Source organism: Elephantulus edwardii, unplaced genomic scaffold, assembly GCF_000299155.1.
Source record: "Elephantulus edwardii isolate Elephantulus edwardi_28Jun2011 unplaced genomic scaffold, EleEdw1.0 scaffold00320, whole genome shotgun sequence".
Classification (NCBI taxonomy): Eukaryota; Metazoa; Chordata; class Mammalia; order Macroscelidea; family Macroscelididae; genus Elephantulus; species Elephantulus edwardii.
In genome coordinates this window covers 1,614,015-1,631,746 of record NW_006400070.1, presented here as the reverse complement: position 1 = coordinate 1,631,746, position 17,732 = coordinate 1,614,015, and the positions used below count along the sequence as shown (strand labels likewise).

Sequence of the window (17,732 nt, the reverse complement as noted above, 5' to 3'; positions counted from 1 at the left end):
TAAGAGTACGGAATGAGGGTTGCAGAGTGGATTATATTTGGGGTTGGGGGATGTGTGTGGGGGATTGCGTACCAATGAGGGTGTTTTTCTTTTGCGTTTGAAGGAGAGGAGCAAACGGGGGGGGGCAGGGAGAGGGGTGCAACAATGAATGAATGGAATTCCAAAATCTCTGTAGGTGTTCATTGAAATTAAAAACAAAGAAATTTTTAAAAAAGAAAGAAAAGAGCAAGGAAACACTGCATGATTCAAAATTGGGAAGGGTGTGCATCAAGGATGTGTCATATCTCCATATCTTTTCAATCTTTATGCAGAACAGAATATCCGGGAGGCTGGGTTCTATGCAGAGAAGTGTGGCATCAGGATTGAAGGTAGACTCATTAACAATCTGTGTTATGAAGACGACACAACTCTGCTTGCTAAACTGAGAACGACGTGAAGAGCTTGCTGTGGAAAGTCAAGGACTGCAGCCTTCATTATAGCTTGAAGCTCAACACTAAGAAAATAAAGATTCTCACCATTGGGCCTACTGGCAAGATCATTATGGATTATGAAGAGATTGAGATTGCTGCCTGCTTCAGTTTGCTTGGCTTTACAATCAACACTCTTGGCACCAGCAGCCAGGAAATTAAAAGTCGAATTGCATTGGGAAAGTCTGCTGTCAGAGACCTCTCCAAAGTACCGAGGAGCAACAATGTCATTCTGGAGACTAAGGTGTGTGATACAGGCCATGGTCTTTGGACAATGACTAGGGATTATAGAAGGAGAGTGCTGGAGAAGAGTACTGAATAATACCATGGACTGCTAGGAGAACAAACAAGTTCATCCTGGAGAGGGTGAAGCCAGGTTGCTCCTTGGAGGCAAGGATTCTGAAGCTCTGTCTGACATAGTTTGGAAATATTGCAAGGCGGGATCAGTCCTTGGAGAGGGACGTCATGCTTGGGAGGGTGGAGGGACATGGCAGGAGAGGAAGACCCTCAATGAGATGGATTGATTCTATCACTAGGGTAATGGTGGCAGACATGTCGGAGGGTCACTATGAGTCACAAACGACTCAATGGCAGATAACAACAACAACAGCTCTCATTTATTTACGAAGTTTGAATACTTTATTTTCCACAAAAGATCTTTCTCATTTCCTTCACCCTACCCACCCATAATATTGTGCAACCCTATGATTAACACCCTACCCCCATCCTCACCCCTCTATTTCTACCCTCCCTCCTGCCTTGGTTCCTCAACTCATTCTACAATAACAGTTTTATATAGTACATGTCCTTGTGGGACTGAGCTAGTTCACTCAGCATAATGCTATCCAATCCCTCCTAAGTTAGGTAGGAAACCCTATGAACCTGGAGAAAGGACAACATTTATACAAGTGTCCAGGGCTTTTGTTCATTGGGGCGCTATGAGTCACCTATAACTTGATGGCACTTCAAAACAACAACATTGAAAAAATTAAGAAATTATTTCACATTCTTTATACTTGTGACCAATATTGTTGTTTTTGTGTGCCATAGAGTTGAAATCAACTTATAGCTTACCTGCTAGCAGGTTTTCTGACACTTTTAACCACATGGGAGGAGACTGTTCATCCTTTTCACATGAAGCCGCTGATGGATTTGAACTTCATGACTTTGGGATTGCAACACAGGGTTTGACTACTAAACCACATTAGTGTAGTAGGGATTTCACTGCCAGTGCAATGGTACACAATTCAATCCTATGAATTCCAAGATCAATGTTGTTGTTAAGTGTTGTCAAGCTGCAGGTGACTCATAGTGACCCTATGAACAAAAGTCCTCGACTAGCGTAATTTTCATCCTTTCTCCAGGTTCATAAGGTTTCCGGAGGCAAGCTATTTACAGAAGTGGATGCCACTCCTGCTTCCAAGCTTGTTTTAACTGGGGAGCATCACCAAACTCTGTCCACCACGGGTAACCATTATCACATTTGACATGTCAGTGTCACAGTTTTCAGCTTCACAGCAACCACAAGTTACCTCTGTACGGCAAGAGGACACAGCAGGGCTATACGACCTAGAAGAATGTTTCACCAAAAACAAAGACAGGCCTTAGGGCCGTGGATTAGAGTTACCCACTTTGGCTTGGTAGCATCACTTTCGGTCCAGTAGGCCAACTGGTCTCTATGTTGTTAAGAGCCGTCGAGTTGTAGGTGACTCATAGCGACCCTATAAACACAAGTCCTGACACTTGTGTGACTTTCATCCTTTCTCCAGGTTCATAGAGTTTCCAGAGGCCAGCTATTTACGGAAGAGGATGCCACTCCTGCTTCCAATCCAAGATCAACAGGGGGCAAAAATATGAATGCAATGTTTGCTTACAAAAATGTTTCCTATTTCAAAGAAAAGATGGTTAATTACTGATAAAAATCCCTTTCAGTTTCTAAATCATGGGTTATTATGTTTGGACATGATAAATTATTGTTATTTTTTAATGTGCTTTTGGATTGTATTGGCTAGAATTTTGTTAAAGATTTTTGCATCTATGTTCATGAAAGATACTGGTCTTTCTTGTTAATATCTTTGCCTGGTTATGGTATTAGGGATAATCTTCCTTCATAGAATGAGTCTGCAAGTGTTCCTTCTTTATATATATATATTAAATTAATTTTAATGAAAGTTTACAGAGACTTTGGATTTCCATTCATTCCTTGTTGCACTTTTCTCCCCTCCCAACCCTCTGCCCCCAGTACACTACCCTCTTGGAAAAGCAAAAGAAAAATTCTTTCATTGTTTTACAGTCCTTCCCGCCAGATCCACTCTATTATGCAGCCTTCGCTCTGGACTCCCATCATGACAAAAATACCTAATCACATATCCCTTTTAAACAGTTTTCTCCCTCATCTCTTTTAATGCAGTATACATTATTGAACCCATCTTTCTCAGTCTCCCCCCAACCCCGAAGTCAGTCCTGTTTTACAACAGTGGCACCATGCAGTTTTTGTCCTTTTGTGACAGATATTTCACTCAGCAAAACGTCCTCCAGGGTCACCCATTTTGAATAATATTGCATGAGTTCCTTGTTTTTTCAATGCAGCGTAGTATTCCAATTGTGTGCCTAAACCAAAGTTTCTCTAGCCATTTGTTTGTTTTGGGGCACTTAGGTTGTTTCCAACTCGTTGCTATTGTGAACAAAGCTGCGATAAACATGCGTGTGCATATATCTGCTTGGATGTTAGTTATTGTCTCTACTACTGGGGTATATTCCCACTAGTGGAATTGCTGTGTCAAATGGGCTCTATTTGCAACTTTTTGAGAAAGCGCCATACTGCCTTCCACAGTGGTTGCACCATTTTACACTTCCACCAACAGTGAATAAGGGTTCCAGTTTCTCCACAACCTCGCCAGCATTTGTTGCTTGCTGTTCTGTTAAATTTTGCTGTTCTGACTGGGGTGAGATGATATCTCATAGTTGTTTTGATTTGCATCTCGCTTAGAGCTAGAGATTTTGAACATTTCTTCATGTGCTTGTTGGCCACCTGAATGTCTTCTTTGGTGAAGTGTCTGTTCATATCCTGTGCCCATTTTTTAATTGGATTATTTACCTTTTATCTTGTTGTGGGGTCTTTTTATATATTTTTAAAAATACTTTAGGTAGATTGGTGATAGCTGTGAAGCCATCTGGTCCAGGACTTTTCTGTGGGGAAGTCTTTTTATGATCTTTTCCATTTCTTCTTTTGTGATGGGTCTGTTCAAGTGTTCTACTTCAGTCTGTGTCAATCTGGGTAGGGCATGAGTTTCAAGAAACATATCCATTTTCTATAAGCTTTCAAATTTATCAGAGTATAACTTTTCATAGTATTCTTATGTTATTGATTTAATTTTATCTAGTTCTGTTGTAATATTACCTCTGTCATTTCTTAATAGACTTCTCTTCTTTTGCTTTTATTAAGTTTGCCAGTGATTTGTCAATTTTATTGACTCTTTGAAAAATCACCTCCTAATCCTATTGATGGTCTCAATTGTTTTTCCGTTTTCTATCTCACTGATTTCAGCTCTTGTACTTATAAGTTCCCTATTTCTAGAGGCGGTAGGATTAGATTGTTGTTATTTTTTTATTTGATGAAGGTGTTGAATTAAGTCATTGATTTTTCTTCTTACTTCCTTTTTTATGTGTGTGCCTATTGCTATGAAATGCCCCCTGAGGTCAGCCTTAGCTGAATTCCAGATGTTTTGGTGTGTCAAATTTTCATTTGTTTCAAGAAACTTTTAAAAATTTCATTCTTTATTTCTTTTACAACCCAATTGTGTTCTAGCAGATAGTTATTTGGTGTCCATATGGGTGATTTTGTAAGCTTTACCCTCCTGTGGTTAATTTCTAGTTTTATGGCATTGTTACCTAAGAAGATACTTTGTATTATTTCAGTGTTTTTCAATTTGCTAACGCTTGCTTTGTGTCCAAACATGTGATTGATTCTGGAGAATGTACTAAGTGCACTTGAGAAGAAAGTGAGTTGAGTTTTAGTTGGGTGCAGTACCCTGAATACATCTACAAGGCAGAAAGGGCTGCTCGTATAGTTTAGATCTTCTTCATTGTTGTTAAGCTTCTTTTGAGTTGACCTATTCTTTGGTGATAGTGGTGTGTTGAAGTCTCCTACCACTATTATGGTTCTGTCTTCAATTCTGTTAACAGTTGTTTTATGAATTTTGCAGGTCTATCATTTGGTACATAAATGTTGGCCAAGGTTATGTCTTCTTGATCTATTATGCCTTTAATCAGTATGTAATTCCCTTTCTTTCTTTGATGGTGGTTTTCATTCTGAAATCTGTTTTATCAGAAATTAGTACTGCAACTCCTGCTTTTTTATATTTGCCATTTGCTTTATTTTTTCCTAGCCTTTGAGTCTGAGTCTGTCTTTCTCTCCAATTTTTAAATATGTCTGTTGTAGGAAGCATATTGATGGGCTTTGTTTTTTTAATCCATTCTGCTACTCCTTTTCTCTTAATTGGCACATTTAATCCACTCACATTAAATGTGATTCTTGTCAGGCCAGGTTTTACTGTTAGCATTTTGCTGTGTTTCTTTTTTTCTGTTGTTTCTGATTACTATGGTTCATCCACTTTTCTTTGGCATCTCCATGTGAAAAACTTCACTTAAAATTTCTTCTAGTTTTGGTCTCACAAATTCTTCAAGATCCTTCTTTTCAGCAAAGGGTGTGTTTTTTCCTTCATATTTAATATAGAGCTTTGGTATAGGATCCTTGGCTGGCAATTGTTTTCTTTCAACTTTCTGTAGATGCTATCCCATTGTCTTCTAGCTTGCATGGTTTCTGTTGAGAAAACAGAGCTTAATCTAATTGTTTCCCCTTTGTAGGTGACTCTTGTTTTCCCTGCACTGCCTTTAGTATTCTCTCCTTATCTTTTAATTTGGGGAAGTTGACTATGATATTTCTTGATGTTTGTCTTTTTTTGGGTTTACTCTATTTGGTGTTTGCTGTGCTTCTTAAATGTGGACTTCCCCATTTTTCAAAATACCTGGGACATTGTCTTCTAGTACTTCTTCTACAGTTTTCTCAATGACTTCCCTGTCATAGAATTTGCTTTTGAAACTTACATTTTATTATAATTGAAAGTGAACTCTGGTGGCCTAATGGATAATGAGGTGTGCTGCCAACCAAAAGGCAAGAGGCTCAAATCCCCCATATGCTTATTGGTAGAAAGATGGATAATCTCTTCACATACAATTTATAGCTTTGTAAAGTGTCAGCAATATATAGGTTCTGACTCAAAGGCAAAGCGATTGAGTTTTGTGTTTTTAAAGCATAAAAATCAACAGATTGTACTCATTCCAAGCATATGTATGTTTTTAAAGGTTATCCATTTTAGATCCTTTGTGCCTCCCTGTGTGACAACCACACAATGGAGCAGCATTATCTCCCTGCATATGCCCTGTGACTCAATTCTGAACTGCTGTTTGGTTCTGGAGGCCTTCTATCAGGGAGCTTTCTGGAATCTGGATCCACACACAGAAGACTCACTTAGGACTCAGAGTCAACCACTGAACACCTAGAACCTGCCACCCAGGAGGAGCCTGAGATGCCACCTGCAGCCAGCCATACCTGCTCCCAATACCAAGGACAGCATCCTGGCACTGTAGGTAACCACGATCCTTGCCATCTTTCCACTGATGCCTGCCACTCAAAGGGTAGGCAACTCTCAGCTTGCCAGCACTTCTGCAAGTGAATTCAAATCCCCGACTGTGCTGTCCTTGGTGACACCTCATCCGCAGGCAGTGGTGGCAATGCCAGCATTCCTTATATGATTCTTCTTATATAATTAATGTTACCATGACACCATTCCTTGTTCTTTATCCTGAGGCTGTATGTTTGGCCCTAGAAGCTCTTTGCAAGTTTACTCTTATCTGTCAATAAAATGATCTCCAAATGGAATAAAAAAAATATCTAGTGAATTCTACTGCACACAGAAGGTGTGACTGACCCTCCCACAATAGCAATACTTCTGCATTTCTCAGGACTAAGTTCAGCAATTAAGCACTTTAATTTTTGCTGTAGACTTTGATGTATTCTGAGTCATTCACACATGTCCTGTCTACCCTCTGTACACAGGCTTTTTAAAAAAATCGTGTAAAATTTCCATTCTGCTCAGCCTTTCAGAATCAAACTGACTGACCTTCAGTACTTCTGACACCAGGAAGCACCGGGAACTCTTTTCCAACAGCTTGTGGTCAATCAATCAAATCTCAGCAAGCTGTGTGAAACAGGACACAAAATGACCTGTGGCAGAGCACCTTAAAAATGCAGTGATTTAAAAAAAATGCAGTGATTTCCTCTTTACTGTTCCCAGGCACTTTTAATCCTTTTACTTGATTTCTGCCAGTGAGTTTTTTAATCCTGCGGAGTTGCAGCAAAATGTAGCAGAAGGGAAAGCAAATCAGCACTACCAGCTATGTTGCATAACTTTGCATACAACATTGGAAAGGGTATCTTATTTTAGCAAGAAGGAAATGGGATATCTAATTGCCTGGAAAAGCTAAAATTTCAGCAGCGAATGCACCTGCTGTGTAAATATAAAATAACATATTTTAAAGTTTGAATGGGTAAATAGGTTATGAACCTTAATGGAGAAGAAAACCACATCCTTTCACAAACCTTGTATGTTCACCTTTAACTCCAGAAAGACAGAGGCTAGATGGACAGGTTCATGGTCATGGGCAAGGACCGTATGTCTTCAACTAACATTTACTGAATGTCTACAATTGGCTAAGCACTGTTCCAGGTTCTAAGACTAAATTCAGGGCTTTGAAAAGATTTGAATAGTCATGGCCTACCCAGTGAAACTGGGATAGACACAACTGTAAAACACTGGTGTAACGGAATGATAACCAGAATGAGAAAAGTTGCCCTGAAACAACAGCCCAAAGCCTTGGAACTGGAGCAGGAGTCCTTGAAGACTTGGATGATCTGGGGCCTGATAGGGGAGACTAGATTATTGTCAAGGTGCAGACACGTGTACACATTCAAAGCAGCAAGGCTGACTGCCATCTGTGAGCACAGGACCACTGTCAGTGACTCTACTAATGAACAGACCTGGGTGATTCTCACTAAGCACACTGTTATTTTCTAAGAAGGAAATTAATTTTCTAGGAGAGCACTGAGGAAATTAAGTTCTAGATCTATAATTGTTTCTGTGACTATTATTGTTCTAGTTGTTAATTGTTGTTAGATGACAAACACTACAACTCATATACTCATATACCTTGAAAAACAGAGTTTAAAAGGTTCATAATGTTGAATAGATTTTTGTTAAAACAGAAAAACTGCACCTAACCAAAAAAGTATGTAAGAATTCTCATTGCCCTGTATAAAATATTTATTTTTTTGGTTTATAATGATTTTGAATTTTAATTTGTATTATAATGTATTAATTATTAGTCAAAGACTATACTTTTTTGCCCTAACATCTTTGTCATCTGAACTAAAATTTCTATTTTGAATTTCCCATGTTCCACTAAGACACTTGTTAGTTCTCGTCCTGGAATTGAGAATTCAGTAAAACACAGAGATACTGTCAAACATTTAAAGTTTCTCATTTGTTTAAGTCACTGACTGACTTAAGAAAAAGGTAACAATTGTTCCCCACTACAGTCCATAGGGAGCTGTGCTGCTGACACAAAGGCTGTGGCTCTCTGATAGTTCAAATCCACCAATGATTCCACAGAAGATGATGAGTCACTTCCTCCTGTACAATTTGAAGCCTCAGAAACCCACTGAAGTTAGGTCTGAGTTCTTTTCGAGTTGACAGTAATGAATTCTTGAGTTTTTATTCCGATAATTATGTACAAAGAATTTAGGAGGCTTCTGTTGTCATTTGCAGTGATCCTACAAGAAAGAGTAAAACCTACTATCTATGGCTGCTTTCTGCTAGAATGGCAGAGCTAACAGCTGAGACAGAGAATGCATGTATTCAATGCCTAAAATAATTACTACATGGCACTTCACACACACACACTCACTCACTCACTCACTCACTCACTCACCAAACCCTGATATAGATGAATGGCTTGAACTAAAGGCTACCAGGGCTCCTCATTATATGCCTATAGCAGTCAGGTATCACGTTAGGTTCTAGGTTGCAAAAATAAGTTGTACATAGTCCTTCCCTTGAAATAGCTCACACTTTTGCTAATGAGATGGCTGTTTAAATCAATTAATTACCGAATTATATGACTGGTTTAAAAACCTATGTAAATACTGTGGGAACACAACAAATTAATTATGATTCCAGTACCCAGGAAGATTTCTTTTAAGCTTTCTATTTGACCATACAACCTAAAATGTCAGAAGTAATGCTGGACATTATACCCTTGACACAATTCAGAGGGGAAAATGAAAGGAAAAAAATGCAGCCAGACATTAATGAAGAGCAACTGCTTCACTTGATAGAAGATTTAAAAGGAAAAAGTCATTATTAAAGATTCTAAAATCAATAAGCAACTGCCAATACCTTACTTTTTTAAAAAGGAAAAAGAAACCAAACTTAAACAACTTTATATTCTCAGAATTATCATTTGTCAGAATCACATGAAAATTAACAAGGTTCCAAAGAGACATGAGAAGGAGAAATTTGAATTAGGATTCACAGTAGACTGGCAGGGACATAATGAATCCATAATTATAAAAATTCATAGCTCCTTTCACTTTTGAAAATAATGAGCTACTTAGTGGGACTAGTGTCTTTGATGCAGAAAGGAAAACCCATCTGCTTTAGAATCATGTTTTGCCTTTATGTCCTGTACCTGCATAGTTTATATCCACAGGAGAGTCCGTCAACATTCTTAAAGATTTGCTGTTGCAGCAAGCCATTACCAAATGTCATAAATCACTGTGGAAATAGGGAGAGGGGAAAAAAAGTAATAGAATTTATGCCATGTGTAGTACTCAATGATTAATTTCTTTTATTGCTCAAAGAAATAACTTCTTCAAAACATACTCTGTTGATTTAAGTGCCCTATGATAACAACAACAGCAGGATGAAGACACTATTGGATAAGTCAACATCACTTATAAAACCTGCACAACAAACTAAGTTCTCCTTTTAACATAAATTGTATATTAACAATGGTCAAAGTTATTGGAAATTTTGGAAAGCAAGTAGTGGCCATTTCTGCTTTAAACAGCTATTTATAAGTGAGTTCCCAGTTCTGTTTGCTGTCTGTTCTCCAAGAGTAATACCAAATCATTGCTGTCAAGTTGATTCTGACTCATATTGACCTTACAGAATGTAGTACAACTTTTCCATAGGATTTCCAAGGCTGAAACCATTACAGAGCCAGATAATTCATTTCTTTCTCCTACAGAGCAGTAAATCTTTGGTTAGCAGACAAGTGCTTCATCATTGTGACACCAGGGTGTCTTTAAATGTAGTACAGAAACAAATTTTTTTATATATCTTAATATATTTAGGAAAAATCCTTCCCAAAGAACTAGGTAAATTCCCAGGGTACATTCCAGTTCTTGAGATAAAAAGAAAACTGAATTTGGAGATGTGTATGTATCCTCTGCAATTTTTCAAATGGAAGTTCTATGAACGATAACTCAATTCTGTAATACTTCATTTAACGAGTGTCATTAGGGAATGAGGAGTTCCACATACGTGAATGTCTCATTTAACTCAATTTTACTGTATAAAGCAGTATAATGATGAAAAATGACTTTTAGGTTCTTCTGAGAGACATTTTCCTAAAGTGAAAGATAGACTTTCATGCTTTTTCAAAGAGAATGTACTGAGAAAAATGCACCATTTTCTTGATGACTTGGACTGCTGACTGAATATTTAGCAATTTGAATCCACAAGCTGTTCTGAGGTAGAAAGATGAGGTAGTCTGCTTTCACAAAGATTTACAGTGTTGGAAATCCTCGAGGATCACTGGGAGTCAGAATTGACTTGGCTGCAGTGGGTGTTAGTTTGGAACACAGATATAGGATTAAAACATGCAAATGTCCCTTATGTTGCATTTGTCCCACTAACAAATCATTGTCATGGCTGTGAGGAGCTATGGATTCTCCCTTCATATGCCAGAAAAACTATGCTTCTGAGAAGCTGTATAAAAAGAGTGAAGGACATCACAGGGACAACTGAGTCTAACCCCTATTAACTTCACAAATGGGAACAGTCTTCATCAGCAACATCCACAATATAAAACCAATTCTCATAAGGCCATAAACAGTTATGTCAGATGTGGCCTCCACAATCCTGTGCCTAACTAACTCCAAGACAATCATATTGCTCTATAACTGGGTCAGAAATTCAATGAAATGGCTATACAGACTTCACAGAACCATACTAACAGTTATGGAGTTTATTAGAGAAATTAAAGTTACCATTCAGGTTAGAAGCAAGATAAATTTCCACGTTTGGGGAGCTTCAAAAGTGTGCTCAGAGATCCTTCAGACTTCAGTCTTGTAGTTTTAGGTCACTATCACAATACATATTATGCATCATAATGCTGGACAATGACTAGGAAGGATAGAAGGAGAATTGATGCTTTTCAGCTGTGGTGCTGGAGAAGAGTATTGAATGCATCATGGACTGCTAAGTAAACAAACAGGTTCATCCTGGAGAGGGTTAAACCAGACTGCTCTTTGGAGGCAAGGATTTTGAGGCTTCGCCTGACATACTTCAGACATGTTGCAAGGAGGGAGTGGTTCTTGGAGAGGGGCATCATGCTTGGGATGGTGGAGGGAGAGAGTAGAAGGGGAAGACTCTATGAGGTGGATTGATTCAGTGACTGGAGTAATGGGGGTGGGTGTGTCAGAGACAATGAGATTGGCACAGGACAGATCAGGGTTTAGTGCTATTTGTACACAGGGTTGCTAAGAGTCATAAGCGACTCAATTGCACATAACAACAACAACAATACAAAGTTCAATTATGGCATCTCCTTCTGAACACCTACCCTCAAGTTCTAGTGAGCTTTGGAGAAGGTCTCTGACTCTGGCTCCATGGGCAGCAGTCCCAAGTCAGCTGTCTCAGATTGGTCTTTGGTTCTCCACATTCTCCATGGTGCTTTCACACGGGTCCTAGCCTGACTTGTACAGGAATCTCTGACCCCAAAGGACATGCGCTGCATTCTCTGCTCTTTTCTCCTTGCTGGTAAAGATATTCCTATCCTCTTTTGCTAAACCTGTTCAATTTAAACCTTGTTGGATGGGAAAACTGATCAATCCCATCACAAGTAACTGATGCACATTGTATTTCATGTTCTCACTCAGGCAAGTCAAAAGCCAGGCCAAAGTAATTTTGTACAATAAATCCACTATACCACAGGCTACTTTATTCATAATTATAGGGATCCAAGACTAAAAAATGTCTAACCTTCTTATTGGAGAAGGATACAAGGGCTTTAAGCTTGTTAGTTTAACCCTCAGTCCTTTTTTTGTTTGCTTCTTGAATCATTACAAAGCTTCTTATAGTTGAGATAAAGAATCTATCTTTCAGACAAGTGGGAGTGCAAGAAGTACAGAATTTTGATATTTAACACATATTTACCTCATCAAATATCATAAATAATTTCCCCTCTGCTGCATATACTTACAGAAAAACCACAAATATGGTATAAATAAAACTAGAAACTTCATAATGTTTTATAATGTGCACGGTTGTGTAAAAGAACACAGCAATTATATGAATATAGGAATATATGAATGGAGTTAAATGGTTTGTCTTAGGAAAAGTTTCATAGCTTTATGTTCTTACTGAAATAGTCTTGATTTGGCCATGACTTCAACTCTGTGTTTCATTTCTGGTTCTTTAGCACTTTGCAGAGCATGTGGCACTTAATAGTTATTTAGTGCAGTTATGACAGAAATAGCATAGGTAAATGACTTAAGATAAATTTATTGTCTCACAGTTTAGTAAGCTAAAAATTTAAATACGGAGTGGAGATTCTAGGAAAAGTTTTTCTCTTTCTGCTGGATCTGGAGTCAGGTCCTTGTCTCCTTTCAACATCCATGGGTCTGCCATTCTTCAGAGATTTCTAGGAGTCTTTGTAGCAGTCTTTTCCAGAATTTTGGAGGTTCATCATACAGGAACCCTGGACCCAAAGATGGTGCTTTACTCCTGGCTTTTCTTTCTTGATGTTACTGAGTTCCCTATTTTTCCTCTCTATTTTAATCTCATGATAGATGAGAAACTATAGAAGTGCTTAAATCCACAATCAATATCTTGGCATCAGCAGTCAGCAAATCAAAAGATAAGTTGCTTTAGGAAAGTCTATTGTCAGGGACCACACCAGACTGCTAAAGAACAATGATGTCAGCTTAGAGACTAATGCGCACCTGATCCACGCAATGGTTTTCTCAATTGTTTGCTGTGCATCTGGGAGCTGGAAAATGACCAAGGACAACAAAAGAAGTATATGTACCTTTGAGCTGTGGTGCTGGAGATGAGGGACTGCCAAGAGACAAACAGGTCTGTACTGGAGAGAGTGAAAGTAGGTTCTCCTTAAAGGAAAGGACTGTGAAGCTCCATCTCACATACTCTGGGTGTGTTGGCAGGACGGGCTAGTCCTTGGACAAGGCCATCATGCTTGGAACGGTTGAAGGTCAGTGCAGGAGAGGAAGACCTTGGATGAGACAGACTGACATAGTGTCTATGTCAATAGGGTCAAGTGTATCAGAGACAGTGAGGTTGGCTTAGGATAGAGGAAGATTCAGAACTATTGTTGATCACTATGAGTTGTAGTCAAATCAGCACAAAAAAAAAAACAAGATAAAAAGGGTGCTGTAATTTTGGTGTTTCCTAAAAAATTTGAACATAGAAACTCTGTATGACCCAGCTATTCCACTACTAGGAATAGACCGCAAGGAAATTAGGTCTGAGACACAAACGGAGATTTGTACACTAATGTTCATAGCGACAGCCCAAATGTCCAACCACAATCGAATGGATTGAGAAACTGTGGTACATTCACACAATCAAATACTATGTAACACTCAGTAGCAATGATTTTGAAAAATATTATATCATTTGGGAAAGACTGGAGAGCATTATGCCAAGTGAACTAACACAATCTCATAAAGACAAATACTGTATAAGACCATTATTGTAAAAATAGAAGGATATAACTAGTAAAACATGTATGGGAACCTAAATGAGGAAGGGGTGGGAGCAGAGGGGTGAGGATGGGTAGGCGTAAAACCACAGGGCTACACAATTTGGTGGGGGGAGGAAGGAGGTGAAGGAAATGGGATGAATCCACTGGGGACCTGAAAAGACAGGGTAATGATGGGCAAGATCCAATGGTGATTAATTTTATAAAACATAATGCATGGGAATGATTGTATGAAACACCACCATGTGAATGAAAAATAGTGTGAAACACAATGTATACAAACTTTGTAAGTAAACCAATGCAAAACACAATAAAAAAAATTTTAAAAAATTAGAACTAAAAAGTACATTAATGTATTTATTATTAAATCTATCTATCATTAAATAATAATACATAGTTTTACAATTTAAAAGCATTCTCTTACATGTACAAGTTTATTATTGGGAATATTGAAATTAGATTCAATATTTAAGAATAGATAGAATTAATAAAAAATTGTGTGCGCCAGGATTTATTTTTCATACATCTAGAAACATGAATTGAATTTGTTTAAACTTAATAATAAATTCTAAAGTGATAGGATGAATGAAAATTGTTAAAGTAATATTTGTGTCATTTTTGACACAAATAAAAGTATAGCCATTAATATAAGATTCATACCTCTTTTAAAAAATGATTCTGTAGGCCACAGGCCAGGGAAACTCCTATGACACGGATTGAGGCTATGACAGAATTAAGGGTGCTGGATCCTAACCTTCATCCTCCTACAACTGGCTGGTTTATTATTTCGTGGATCATGACATTATTCAGATCATGCCATTTCATCCAAAACACTGAGAAATCATAGCCCAACTAAGGAAAAGCATATACTCAATCTGTGGAATGAATGAATTGAAAGATTTCAGTGTTACTGAAACATCTGGAAAGGTCAGTATCTAAAACTTTAAAGTAATATCTCATGTACCTTAAATTACTGAAGATAATAAAATGAATTTCTGTCCATTTGACAAAAAACTCAACAGATATGTGACCTCTGAAGTCAGAGCACTACACAGTAGATAAATCATTTGCTTTAGAATTTCTGCCATTTGTTTTCACTATTTTCTATATGAGGAGCTCTGGTGGTTTAGCAGTAAAAAGTTGCTTTGCCAACTGAAAGGCACACAGTTTGATTCCACCAGCTGCTGTACAGGAAAAAGATAAGTGATCTCTTCCCTTGTGATTTAGTGCATCTACTTCTTTGCGATTTATCACTGAACCTTTGGTATCAGGTTCCAATTAGATGACAGCTAACATAACATTCTTCATATGTGTCAGAATATAGTTCGGAGGCATCATGATTCGGTTTTGATCATACATAACACTGTATGAAACACTGTCCAGTCCTGTGCCATCTTCACAATCATTGCTGCCTAAGTCCACTGCCTCAGACACTGTGTCACACTATCTTGTTGAAATGTTTCTTCTCTTTCATTGATGCTTCAACATGGTGACTGTTCTTTCCTATTGTATGCTCAGTGTATATGACATACAGTCTCACCACGAGTGCTCACACTTTTAAGAAGCACTCTGGATATACTTAAAAAAAACCAAACAAACAAAAAACCAACTCGTTCTTCACCAACACTGTTCCATGCTTCTCTGGTTGTTCAAATCCACAAGCCACTCCCTGGGAGAAATATGGGCAGTCTCTTCCTATGTGATTTACAGCCTTGAAGTGTGCCTCTGTAGTTACCCCTTCACTCACCAGATGGCACCCATGATTCAAGTGGCGTGAACTTCCATGGTCTTCAAGAGGCAAACTGAATATATTTGAGAGACGTGGTTGCCCTTTGCGCAAGAGAGGAGCAACTGGGAAAATAAACAGTATTGAAAAGAAAGCTACTTATCCTGGGTTAAAGCACAATAATAATTAAATTTATTTCTTCTTTCCAACACTATGGTGGGCATTAAAGATACTATCATCATCACCTTACCGACTTCAAGTTGGAACGAACTCTGACTCTCCACTGGGTTTTCGGAGACTGTAAATTGCATGGGAGGAAACTGCTCATTGTCCTCCTGTGGAGGCACTGGTGGATTAAACCACCGGACAGGTGCCACCTTTGAGTTAGCAGTGCAACTCCTTACTAACTACGCCCCAGAGGCCCACATCAAAGAAAGAGCAAGTAAAAAAAAAAAATTGTTCTTAAAAGAGCTTGTCATTTAAGGAAGTAGAAAATTTGAAAACAGATAACTACAGAAGAGTACAGTGGATATCTGAGGAGCCTGGGAACACCACATTAGAAGAGATAGGTAAGTTCAGCTTTGAGAGATGTGCAAAATTTGCCAAAGGAACAACAAACTGGATGGCAATCCAGGCTGAACATAACAGCCCAGACAGTGAAACAAAGGTTATTAAGAAGATGGTATGTTTAAGGCTAAAATTGGGTTATACAGTCGTCCTGAAGTAGAAGTGAATGTGCTTGAAAAAGAAAGGAAAGCATAAGAAATGGCAAGAGATAAAGAACTAATAGCATGCTGGAACCATGTATATACTTGTAAGGTGCTGTTGAATGCACAGGACCACTCAGAGCATCCCTAGATACATATTAAAACCTTGTATTAATTCTCACTGTCTCTGTTGTGCCTAAACCCACTGTTGCAGTCACTGTTTCAAACCATTTCTTTTACCGACTTTCTAATTTTCTAAGCATTATGTGCTTTTCCAAAGCACTGGCACCACTTGACAACTTACCAAAAGTATGTGAGATGAAAATCTTACCATCCTTCTTCTTAAGCATATTTAATAAAACTTTGTAACAATAGCAAATAACAATAACTAATATTTACTAAACTATTGTTACATGTCAAAAGTCATGATAAATACCTAGGCACTGGCTCATAATTTTCTGTAATAACATACTGTTTAAAATAATTTTTATACTAGTTTATTTACAAAATTTGAACACATTGTTTTATACACATTTTCAAATGTGACTAAAAATTCAGTTTAGTAAATTGTAAAGCTACAATTTCAACTCAAGTTATATGATTCTGGGGCCAAGATTTCCTATTTCTAGTTTGTAAAGAATCAATTGTGTAAACTGGCAATGCAGAAAAGAATCTGTGGTGGTATATGCAGAGAAATGGATCTCCAGACTTGGCTTTTAAGACATTATCTGGAAAAGCTTTGTAGAAGATGCACTGTTATCAGAAAAGTCTGACAGGAAGGATATTTGCAATAGAAATTACTAAGTCCATTTCAATAAGATTAAATTCATTCTTTTGGAGCAAAACTTTCTATATTTTCATATTGAAATTAATAAGTATTTTTACAAGCAATTCCCAGGCTCTTGTTGATTGCTTTCGAATCAAGCACGACTCATAGCAACCCTATGAACAAAAGACCTGAAGCCCCACTACAACTGTGAACATTTATCAAAGTTCATAGAGTTTCTGAAGGCATGTTGTTTAGGAAGTGGATGCCACTCCTGCTTCCAAACCTGTCTTGGGATGTTATTAGTGTTACAGCGACGACCCTATGTCTGAACCTTTTCCTGTCCTGAGTCAGTCACAATAATTCTGACACACCAACCTCTACTGCCCCAGTTACTGTACCAATCCATCTCATCCAGGGTCTTCTTCTCCTCTGCTGTCTGCCCAGCCTTCCGAGAATGATATCCTCCTCCAAGGACTGGTTTCTCTTGGCCACATGCCCAAAGCAAGTGAGGTGGAGCTTCAGAATCCTAGCCTCCAAGGAAAGACTTGGTTTAGCCCTCTCCAAGACAGACCTATTTGTTTTCTTGGCAGTCCATGATATGTTCAAGACTCTTCTCCAGCATCACAGCTCTAAGGCATCTATTCTTCTATCATCTTTAGTCATTATCCATTTCTGAAGCACAAATAATTGAGAAGAAACATGGCCCGGAATAAGCACACTTTTTTATCTAGATTGACATCGTTTCTCTTCAGCACTCTGGAGAGGTCCATGACAGCAGATTTTCCCAGTGCAATTTGTCTTTTTATTTCCTGATTGCTGGTGTTAAGGGTATTGATTGTGTTAAAAAGGCTGTCGTTCCCCCACTTCACTGATTTCATCTCCTTGTCAAAGATCAGTTGACCATAGATAGATGGGTTGATCTCTGGATTCTCAATTCG

The 17,732-nt window shown here is 38.2% G+C and overlaps 1 protein-coding gene and 1 pseudogene across 1 annotated transcript in view; one reads left to right on the top strand and one right to left on the bottom strand.

Moving 5' to 3' along the window:
- The window catches only part of PPM1L (protein phosphatase, Mg2+/Mn2+ dependent, 1L), a 616,688-nt gene that overhangs the window by 211,460 nt on the left and 387,496 nt on the right, over nucleotides 1-17,732 (bottom strand). The window lies entirely within an intron of this gene.
- LOC102852893 overlaps nucleotides 7,169-17,732 on the top strand; it is a 35,548-nt pseudogene continuing 24,984 nt past the window's right edge.